At 41.4% G+C, this 12,030-nt stretch overlaps 1 protein-coding gene across 4 annotated transcripts in view; it reads right to left on the minus strand.

Annotated features, from left to right (window-relative positions):
* The window catches only part of PACS1 (phosphofurin acidic cluster sorting protein 1), a 142,534-nt gene that overhangs the window by 87,171 nt on the left and 43,333 nt on the right, over positions 1-12,030 (minus strand). The window lies entirely within an intron of this gene.

The following is a 12,030-nucleotide window of genomic DNA, read 5'->3' on the forward strand; positions in this document are numbered from 1 at the left end:
TTTTTTTTTTTTTCCGTTAGATGCCAGAGATTCACAATTTTTTTCTTAAAAAAGGCAGAAAGTATTGCTTTAAGATACATTTAACAAAAAGGTCTGCTAAATATCTGAGCCTGGATAACACATACAAGCAAATTTGTCCCTTCGGGAGCTACTTTGTGTAGTCCTCATCCCTCAAACCTGCTGGCAGGCAAAATCTTTCCAAGACGTCTCTTGACCTATATTACTTTATATTATAAACCATGAGACATACTGGCTGTTCCGATGATCTGTACTGGGGTTGACAGCATCCTTAACCCTAAGAGCCAGTCAACAGTGAGACCTCCAGCAGCCACGAGAGAAGCCAAAGAGGAGGCCGAGAGGAAAGAAGGCTGAGGGTTCGTGCAGAGAGGAGAGAAGAGAGTATAAAAATGGAGAACATAGGGCTTCCCTGGTGGCGCAGTGGTTGAGAGTCCGCCTGCCGATGCAGGGGACGCGGGTTCGTGCCCCGATCCCGGAAGATCCCACATGCCGCGGAGCGGCTGGGCCCGCGAGCCATGGCCGCGGAGCCTGTGTGTCCGGAGCCTGTGCTCCGCAACGGGAGAGGCCACAGCAGTGAGAGGCCCGCGTACAGCAAAAAAAAAAAAAAAAAAAAAAAAAAATGGAGAACATAGAAAACGGACAGAAAGGGCAAAAGCTGGTTTAGTAGTTTAGACTACACAGAGTGCCCCCAAATTGTCTTTAGGTGATGTCCCTGGGTACTGACTGCTTTGCCCTGCTCCCTCAGTGGAATAGGAATAATTATTCATCTGTGCAATTTTAATAATATTGGCTTAAAACTTATATAACATAACTAAATGTTAGAAATATCTTTTTCTTTTTTTTTTCTTTTTAGTTCCCCGACCAGGGATTGAACCTGGGCCCTCGGCAGTGAAAGCTCAGAATCTTAACCACTGACTGCCAGGGAATTCCTTAGAAATATCATTTTTATATCAGACACTTGGTGTTTAGGAGCTGGCCCAGAGAAGGGAATGAGCTTTCAGAATTCAGGGAGGCAGCTTTGCTTTGAGACAGAGGGTAGGGGGCACACACTGCCAGGTGCCTGCTAGGTGTTCTCATGTAATTTCATTTATTCCTCACGAAACACCAATAAGATACATGTTATCTCCATTCTATATATGACAGAACACACCTAGGGAAGACAAGTGACTCGCCCAAGGCCTCAAAACCAGTAAGTGGTAGAGCCAGATCCTCATCGAGCCTCTAAAATGACAGCTGCCTTCCTCTCACTGAGAAGCAAAGAGCAACTCCTCCAGCCGGAAGCACATGGGCCATTTACGACTCTGCAAGAGACGCTGCCTCGAAAGCCTATTCATTCATTCAAAACAGATGTCCTAACTGCCACCATATCTAGAGCATAGCTGTAAATACCAATACAACCGTGAAGGAGAGACTCGGTGCCCTACTCTTGTAAAGCTAGCTGAAAAGCAGGGTGAGGTAGTGATGCAATGAATATATACAACAGACAAATAACACGACATGGAAGAGTAACAATGACTACCAAAAACATGACACAGACAGGAGAATGGGGCAAGGGTCCTAATTCAGACTGAGTGGTTAAGAAAGGCTGCACTGAGGGGGTAACATAAAGCTGAGAACTGAAAGACAAGAACCAGCCATGCAAATAGCTAGCAGCAGAACATTCCAGGTCACATGCAAATGCCCCGAGGAAGAAACAGGCTCAGTATGCAACAAAAAATAGACCTGTTTGGCTGCAGCAGAACAAGAGATGGGGTTAGATGGATGCACAAGGATAGGTCATGTTGGTCCTAAGGCTAAGGTAAACAGAGTTTGCATTTTATTCTGTGATTGGAAATGATCAGAGGTTTTTCTAAGCAGGGAAGTGACACCCTCTGACTGGTGTTTGTGAAAGGTTCCTCTGGCTGCTGATGAACTGGGGGGAGGCTACACTGAAAGCAGGGAGGCCAGCGGGAAGGTCACCGTCAGCCTCCAGAGGACAGATGATGGCGATGTGGTTTAGGGCAGCAGAGGATGGAGCTGAAAAGACAGCGACAGATTTGTGCTCTATTCTGGAGTTAGAATGTTTAGGACTTGCTGATGGATTGGCTGTGGGGGAACATGAAAAAGGAAAGAAGCAAAGAGGCCTCCTAGGTTGCTGGCTTAAGCAAAAGGGTGGATGGTGGTACCCTTTTACTTAGATGAATAAAGACTGGGAGAGATTTTTTTTTTTAATGGGAAAGGGATAAAATAAAGAGATCTGTTTTAGCAATGTTAAGTCTGAGATATCTATTAGATATTCAGATGGATCTATGAGGTAGGCAGCGGGTATACAAATTTAGAGATGCAACAATCAAACTGAAGATGCAAATTTAAGAGACACATGTAAACCTAATGTGTTTCTTCTAATTAGAAGAAAATATAGGGTAATTTCTTAGTGACCTGAGAATGGGAAAAGATTTCTTAAGATATCAAAAAGCACAAATTTTTTTTTTTTTTTTTTTTTTTTTTTTGCAGTACGCGGGCCTCTCACTGTTGTGGCCTCCCCCGTTGTGGAGCACAGGCTCCGGACGCGCAGGCCCAGCGGCCATGGCTCACGGGCCCAGCCGCTCCGCGGCATGTGAGATCTTCCTGGACTGGCACGAACCCGTGTCCCCTGCATCGGCAGGCGGACTCTCAACCACTGCGCCACCAGGGAAGACCTGCACAAATCTTTATACTTGGAAAAACCAAAGGAAATGACATACTAAAACGTAGGATTTCTCAGGAATTCCCTGGCGGTCCAGTGGTTAGGACTCAGCACTTCCACTGCAGGGGGCCCGGGTTCAATCCCTGGTTGGGGAACTAAGATCCCGTAAGCCGCGAGGCATGGCCAAAAATAATAATAATAAAATAAAACATAAAATGAAAGATTTCTGCTGAATAAAGGACACTATGAGCAAAGTTAACAGATGGGTAAGGCCAGGAGATGACAGCTGCAACATTTATAACTGATTTAGGATTAATATCTAGACCATATAAGGAACTTCACTGGAAAAATGGGAAAAGGATAAGACCAGGTAATCCATAAAAGGAAAATCCAAAGACTAGTATACACAGAGATTCTCGTTCTCACTAACAATCAGGAATTAAAACAAAATAACACGCTACATTCGCCAAACTGACAAAAGTCTGAAAGTCAGATACTGCGTGCTGCACTTTGTGGTGGGAATATAATGAGAGCAGTCATGCCACACCTAGTGAAATTAAATGTGAGTATACTCTGGGATCTAACAATTAGACTTGTTGGTATTTAGCTGGAGAAACTCTTGCTCAAGTCCCTAAGAAGATACATGTGAGGATTTCCATCAGAACACTTGTTTTGGTGCAGGGAGCTGGAGAACAAACTAGGCGTCCATCACTAGGGGAAATAGATAAATAATATGCGGTAGATGCTAGTGATAAAATACAATAAAGGAGCTAAACGCAATATAGAAATGCAACAACATGGACAGAATTTAAAAATGTAGTTTTAAATGAAAAAAGGATCAAAATGAGAAGTATGACATAATATTATTTAATATAAATTTACAAAACAAATCATACAAGGATACAAACATATCCAAGGATAAATACTGAACACATTACATTATAGAAGGAGTTAACGGGAATGGAAGAGACGGAAAATGACAATAATGAGAAATAATAACATGAGAGGGGTCTTGCAATGTCAGTACAATGTTCAGCTCTGCACTTGAGATCTAAAAGGAAAAACAACAAATTTTACAGGGCAAAAGGAATGTTCATCGGTTCCAACTGTCTTTCCCAAACTGGCTGACATTCTGTCAGTTGACTCATCTGACTTAACAGGAGATTAAGGGAGCTGGAAGAGAGGACGGCAGGCACCAGGGCACAGTGCAAATGGAGCCCTGCTGTATCCTGCACCCACCTTTATCACCACAGCATTCATCACACCGCTGCAACTACATGCATCCACGACGAGCTTCCCACCCTGAGCGTTAGATCGCATTCACCCTCATAAACCCAGGACTCAGCACAGTGGCTGCTGCAAAGAATAGATTCAGTCAGTGCTGACTGGCTGACCTCTTTGTTGCTTGGTAGACTGGATGAAAAATAAACCAAAATTAGAACTCAACCGAACCTTCTTGACTGTTATAATGTAGCTAAATGAATGTTCAATTAATGCTCACTGGCTATGGCTAGATGTCCCTCCCAGCATCATTTATTCTAGCATCAAAAGGCATGTCCATTTGGATGACAGACACATGAACAAACATATCACAGAATTCAAGTCGACTTTATGGCTGCAAGGAAACTCAGAGATGCTACAGCAAAATCAGAAATGCAAACGATAAAAGTTCATTTTAAGTGGGGGAAAAAAAGAGATGCAGCACAAGTCGGATGATTCCTGTTCCTGGCAGTGCTAGGTAGCATTAACCTCTGAAATGACCATTTGACCCTATATGTACAAAACGGGAAAACACTTCTTATCCATTTTTAATAGACTTTTAAGTCAGCTTGATTACAGTATAATTTATGTACAATAAAATGCACCCATTTTATTTATTTATTTATTTTTGGCCATGCTTGCGAAATCTTAGTTCCCCAACCAGGGATCGAACCCAGGCCCCCTGCAGTGGAAGCGCTGAGTCCTAACCACTGGACCACCAGGGAATTCCCAAAACGCACCAATTTTTTTTTCAGCGCACCTTTTTATGTTAAAAAAAATTTTTTTAACATCTTTATTGGAGTATAATTGCTTTACAATGGTGTGTTAGTTTCTGCTTTATAACAAAGTGAATCAGCTATACATATACATATATCTCCATATCTCCTCCCTCTTGCGTCTCCCTCCCACCCTCCCTTATCCCACCCCTCTAGGTGGTCACAAAGCACCAAGCTGATCTCCCTGTGCTATGTGGCTCCTTCCCACTAGCTATCTATTTTACATTTGGTAGCGTATATAAGTCCATGTCACTCTCTCACTTCATTCCAGCTTACCCTTCCCCCTCCCCGTGTCCTGAAGTCCATTCTCTACGTCTGCATCTTTATTCCTGTCCCGCCCCTAGGTTCTTCATAACTTTTTTTTTAAGATTCCATATATATGTGTTAGCATAGGGTACTTGTTTTTCTGACTTACTTCACTCTGTATGACAGACTCTAGGTCCATCCACCTCACTACAAATAACTCAATTTCATTTCTTTTTATGGCTGAGTAATATTCCATTGTATATATGTGCCACATCTTTATCGATTCATCTGTCGATGGACACTTAGGTTGCTTCCATGTCCTGGCTATTGTAAACAGTGCTGCAATGAACATTGTGGTACATGTTGCTTTTTGAATTATGGTTTTTTCAGGGTATATGTCCAGTAGTAGGATTGCTGGGTCAGACGGTAGTTCTAATTTTAGTTTTTTTTTTTTTTGTTACGCGGGCCTCTCACTGTTGTGGCCTCTCCCCTTGCGGAGCACAGGCTCCGGACGCACAGGCTCAGCGGCCATGGCTCACGGGCCCAGCCGCTCCGCGGCATGTGGGATCTTCCCGGACCGGGGCACGAACTCGTGTCCCCTGCATTGGCAGGCGGACTCTCAACCACTGCGCCACCAGGGAAGCCCTAATTTTAGTTTTTTAAGGAACTTCCATACTGTTCACAATAGTGGCTGTATCAATTTACATTCCCACCAACAGTGCAAGAGGGTTCCCTTTTCTCCACACCCTCTCCAGCATTTACTGTTTGTAGATTTTTTGATGATGGCCATTCTGACCAGTGTGAGGTGATATCTCATTGTAGTTTTGATGTGCATTTCTCTAATGATTAGTGATGCTGAGCATCTTTTCATGTGTCTGTTGGCAATCTGTGTATCTTCTTTGGAGAAATGTCTATCTAGGTCTTCTGCCCATTTTTGGATTGGGTTGTTCGTTTTTCTGATATTGAGCTGCATGAGCTCCTTGTATATCTTGGAGATTAATCCTTTGTCTGTTGCTTCGTTTGCAAATATTTTCTCCCATTCTGAGGGTTGTCTTTTTGTCTTTTTTATGGTTTCCTTTGCTGTGCAAAAGCTTTTAAGTTTCATTAGGTCCCATTTGTTTGTGTTTTTATTTCCATTTCTCTAGGAGGTGGGTCAAAAAGGGTCTTGCTGTGATTTATGTCATAGAGTGTTCTGCCTGTGTTTTCCTTTAAGAGTTTTATAGGGTCTGGCCTTACATTTAGGTCTTTAATCCATTTTGAGTTTATTTTTGTATATGGTGTTAGGAAGTGTTCTAATTTCATTCTTTTACATGTAGCTGTCCAGTTTTCCCATCACCACTTATTGAAGAGGCTGTCATTTCTCCATTGTACATGCTTGCCTCCTTTATCAAAGATAAGGTGACCACATGTGCATGGGTTTATCTCTGCCTGGGCTTTCCATTCTGTTCCATTGATCTATATTTTAATATAGATCAACATAGTTTTTGTGCCAGTACCATACTGTCTTGATTACTGTAGCTTTTTAGTATAGTCTGAAGTCAGGAAGCCTGATTCCTCTAGCTCCATTTTTCTTTCTCAAGGTTGCTTTGGCTATTTGGGGTCTTTTGTGTTTCCATACAAATTGTGCAATTTTTTGTTCTAGTTCTGTGAAAAATGCCATTGGTAGTTTGATATGGATTGCACTGAATCTGTAGATTGCTTTGGGTAGTATAGTCATTTTCACAATGTTGATTCTTCCAATCCAAGAACATAGTGTATCTCTCCATCTGTTTGTATCACCTTTAATTTCTTTCATCAGTGTCTTATAGTTTTCTGCATAGAAGTCTTTTGTCTCCTTAGGTAGGTTTATTCCTAGGTATTTTATTCTTTTTGTTGCAGTGGTAAATGGGAGTGTTTCCTTAATTTCTCTTTCAGATTTTTCATCATTAGTGTATAGGAATGCAAGAGATTTCTGTGCATTGATTTTGTATCCTGCTACTCTACCAAATTCATTGATTAGCTCTAGTAGCTTTCTGGTAGCATCTTTAGGATTCTCTATATATAGTATCATGTCATCTGCAAACAGTGACAGTTTTACTTCTTCTTTTCCAATTTGGATTCCTTTTATTTCTTTTTCTTCTCTGATTGCTGTGGCTAAAACTTCCAAAACTATGTTGAATAACGGTGATGAGAGTGGGCAACCTTGTCTTGTTCCTGATCTTAGAGGAAATGGTTTCAGTTTTTCACCATTGAGAACGATGTTGGCTGTGGGTTTGTCGTATATGGCCTTTATTATGTTGAGGTAGTTCCCTCTATGCCTACTTTCTGGAGAGCTTTTATTGTAAATAGGTGTTGAATTTTGTCAAAAGCTTTTTCTGCATCTACTGAGATTATCACATGGTTTTTATCCTTCAATTTGTTAATATGGTGTATCACATTGATTGATTTGCTTATATTGAAGAATCCTTGCATTCCTGGGATAAACCCCACTTGATCATGGTGTATGACCCTTTTAATGTGCTGTTGGATTCTGTTTGCTAGTATTCTGCTGAGGATTTTTGCATCTATATTCTTCAGAGATATTGGCCTGTAGTTTTCTTGTCTTATGACATCTTCGTCTGGTTTTGGTATCAGGGTGATGGTGGCCTCATGGAATGAGTTTGGGAGTGTTCCCCCCTCTGCTAGATTTTGGAAGAGTTTGAGAAGGATAGGTGTTAGCTCTTCTCTAAATGTTTGACAGAATTCACCTGTGAAGCCATCTGGTCCTGGGCTTTTGTTTGTTGGAAGATTTTTAATCACAGTTTCAATTTCAGTGCTTGTGATGGGTCTGTTTATATTTTCTATGTCTTCCTGGTTCAGTCTCAGAAGGTTGTGCTTTTCAAAGAATTTGTCCATTTCTTCCAGGTTGTCCATTTTATTGGCATCTAGTTGCTTGTAGTAATCTCTCATGATCCTTTGTATTTCTGCAGTGTCAGTTGTTACTTCTCCTTTTTCATTTCTAATTCTGTTGATTTGAGTTTTCTCCATTTTTCTTGATGAGTCTAATGGTTTATCAATTTTGTTTATCTTCTCAAAGAACCAGCTTTTAGTTTTATTGATCTTTGCTACTGCTTCCTTCATTTCTTTTTCATTTATTTCTGATTTGATCTTTATGATTTCTTTCCTTCTGCTAACTTTGGGGGTTTTTTGTTCTTCTTTCTCTAACTGCTTTAGGTGTAAGGTTAGGTTGTTTGAGATTTTTCTTGTTTCTTGATGTAGGGTTGTATTGCTATAAACTTCCCTCTTAGAACTGCTTTTGCTGCATCCCATAGGTTTTGGGTCATCGTGTTTTCATTGTCATTTGTTTCTAGGTATTTTTTGCCTTCCTCTTTGATTTCTTCAGTGGTCTCTTGGCTATTTAGTAGCGTATTGTTTTTTTTTTTTTTTTTTTTTTTTTGCTGTATGCGGGCCTCTCACTGCTGTGGCCTCTCCCGTTGAGGAGCACAGGCTCCGCGGCCATGGCTCGCAGGCCCAGCCGCTCCGCGGCACGTGGGATCCTCCTGGATCGGGGCACGAACCCGTGTCCCCTGCATCGGCAGGCGGACTCTCAACCACCGCGCCACCAGGGAAGCCCAGTAGCGTATTGTTTAGCCTCCATGTGTTTGTATTTTTTACAGTTTTTTTCCTGTAATTGATATCTAGTCTCATAGCATTGTGGTCGGAAAAGATACTTGATACGATTTCAATTTTCTTAAATTTACCAAGGCTTGATTGTGACCCAAGATATGGTCTATCTATCTTGGAGAATGTTCCATGAGCACTTGAGAAGAAAGTGTATTCTGTTGTTTTCGGATGGAATGTCCTGTAAATACCAATTAAGTCCATCTTGTTTAATGTGTCATTTAAAGCTTATGTTTCCTTATTTATTTTCATTTTGGATGATCTGTCCATTGGAGAAAGTGGGGTGTTAAAGTCCCCTACTATGATTGTGTTACTGTCAGTTTCCCCTTTTATGGCTGTTAGCATTTGCCTTATGTATTGAGGCACTCCTATGTTGGATGCATAAATACTTATAATTGTTATATCTTCTTCTTGGATTGATCCCTTGATCATTATGTAGTGTCCTTCTTTGTCTCTTGTAATAGTCTTTATTTTAAAGTCTATTTTGTCTGATATGAGAATTGCTACTCCAGCCTTCTTTTGATTTCCATTTGCATGGAATATCTTTTTCCATCCCCTCACTTTCAGTCTGTATGTGTCCTTAGGTCTGAATGAAGTGGGTCTCTTGTAGACAGTGTATACACGGGTCTTGTTTTTGTATGCATCCCGCCAGCCTGTGTCTTTTGGTTGGAGCATTTAATCCATTTACTTTTAAGGTAATTATCGATATGTATGTTCCTATTACCATTTTCTCAATTGTCTTGGGTTTGTTATTGTAGGCCTTTTCCTTCTCTTGTGTTTCCTGCCTAGAGAAGTTCCTTTAGCATTTGTTGTAAAGCTGGTTTGGTGGTGCTGAATTCTCTTAACTTTTGCTTATCTGTAAAGGTTTTAATTTCTCCATAGAATCTGAATGAGATCCTTGCTGGGTAGAGTAATCTTGGTTGTAGGTTTTTCCCTTTCATCACTAAGTACGTCCTGCCTGCACCCATTTTTAAATGAACAGTTTGATGAGTTTAAATGAATGCAGCTACCACTACAATCGAGATGTAGAATATTTCCATCACCTCAAAAGTTCCCTCATGCTCCTATGCAATCAGTCCACCCCTCCACCCTGGCTCCAGGCAACCACTGATTGCCCTCTGTCAAGATACCCATCTTTATATTTTTTCTAATATAAAAAAAGGTTCACTTAAAATTTGGAAAATTTAAAAAACACACACACACACACATACACACACACACACAGTAGAAGAGTATAATGAAAGTGATTTACCGAACACTCAGCTTCAATGATTTTTAATGCATGACCAATCCTGTCTCATCTATACTCCTGCCCACGCCCCTGCATGGATTATTTTGAAGAAAATCCCAGACATTATTTCTCTTCATGTGTAAATACTTCAGTACATATCTCTGAAGGATATTCTTTTAAAACATATACAAAAAACCATTTTCAACGTTTAAAATAATTAAAAATAAGCTTCTTAATACCATGAAATAATCAATCAGTACCTGCATTTCTCAGATTGCCTCACATTTTTGCCTTCATTATGTTTGTCTGAATCAGATCCATATATTACTATTGGTTCATTCATCTCTTAAGTCCCTTTTTATCTACAGGTGTCCCCTCCATCTTTTCTTTCCCCCCTTGTAATTTATTTGTTGAAGAAACTAGTTTGTCCTATAAAGCACCTGCAGTTTAGAATTTGCTGACTGCTTCCCTAAAAAACATTTACCAAGTTTCTGTCCCTTGTGTTCCCTATAAATTTGTAATAAGATCTAGAAGTTGTAACAAATTCAGGTTCTGTTATAGCTGGCAAGGCTACATTATGGGCGGTATCGTGGACCTCTATCAGGAGACACATATCATGTTCCATATTCTCTTTGTCTCACGTTTTGAAAACCATAGTCTTTTCCTCAACTAATTGAAAAGAAAAGCATTTATGATAGTTTATAAGATTCATATAATCTAGAAAAGTGTAGAAGTATAGGACATTGACCCCCATTTTAACAGACTGATTCTGGACTGTGGTGTTGCTACAAAGGAAAAATAGGCTTTGAGTCACTGTCTCAGATGGTTCCATCCATCGTATCCATGTATCTCTTACTTGAAGTCACACACTGAACACACGCTGCCACGTCCGTCTTCTGCGCACGTCTTATCTCCGAGAGGAGAGGTGCAGTCTTAGGCCTCTCCTCCACCCTCAACACTGGCTCTGCACACAGGTATCACCCAGGCAAGAGTGACCGCCATACGCTTCTCCACTGAGGAAAGGCCCTTCTCTATCCCTGACGAGGTCCAGCCTCCTTCATCAGCTCTTTACAACCTTCCTCCAGAGCCAGTGACATCCAGATTTTACCAACCAGAAAACAGAGGTGCAGAGAAGAAGTATGAAGAGTGAATCGGTGGAAGGTTACCATGAGAAATCACAGATCACTGGTTGTTCGGAGAAACCTGCTGAGTTGCATGTGTTTCTACTCTAATGCCTCCTCCTTCCCTTCAGGGAGATGCGTGAGTCTAAACAATCTGAGTCTCTGACGGAAAGGGCTGTGGATGCTGTTTACACAAGGAACCAGAGGGCCCGGTAAAGTGACCTTCCTGCTCTCTTTGGCAGGGCAAGTCCCTGCTTGACAAGAACTAAGTTATCACAAAAGAGAATACGAATCAGTTAAATTAAAGAGGTAACCTGGGACATTTGGGATGGGGAAGAGGAAAGCAAGTGTACATTCCAACCTCACCCAAGTCCAGGGGAGAGGCCCACTGTTACTGAGCCATGCGCAGGAAGTTAGAGTCGCTGGCAGGACGACTGGGGCCTCTCTCTTTTTCCCACTCTGATAAACCCTCAGCCACCTGCAGCACGATGTTGCACTAACAGCTACAGGGCCCTCCACTGCCAGCCACCTCCTACTCATCTCCGTGCTTGGCTGGTTCTTACTGCCTCCAGAAGTAAAAGTTAGAGTATGATCATTATTATGCCAGTAACTACTGCCTGGTAACATAAGTTCCAGAAGCACGGGCCTCTGCTTACAAACAGCATAACCTTCAGTACAAAAGCATCGAGTTCTCCCTCATCCTAGCCTCCACCTCTGGACAAGCACAGATTAAATTAAGAATTCTCAAAATTCCCAATGGTGTCAAACACATTTAAAGCTGCCGGGTCAAAGATCCATTTTTGCAGCAGACAACCACAAAGGATTTCAGTGTTACATACAGTGGAAATGATTGCAAGAAATTCTAAATATGGACAGACCAGTAATTTAAATTCTTTTTCTAATGGCTAATACTTCCTTTCCAGTTCAATATCTGATTCTAAGTCAGGCTCCAATTAAGGAAAGCAAGACCCAGTTTTCTGGTTCCACTGGGATTTACTTGTTCAGGGATTACCTGGCTGCATGTCCTGAGTCTGTTTCCAGTCAGTGCTCTGCTGGGAACCCTGTGGTGACTAA

The sequence above is a fragment of the Mesoplodon densirostris genome, chromosome 7, assembly GCF_025265405.1.
Source record: "Mesoplodon densirostris isolate mMesDen1 chromosome 7, mMesDen1 primary haplotype, whole genome shotgun sequence".
Classification (NCBI taxonomy): Eukaryota; Metazoa; Chordata; class Mammalia; order Artiodactyla; family Ziphiidae; genus Mesoplodon; species Mesoplodon densirostris.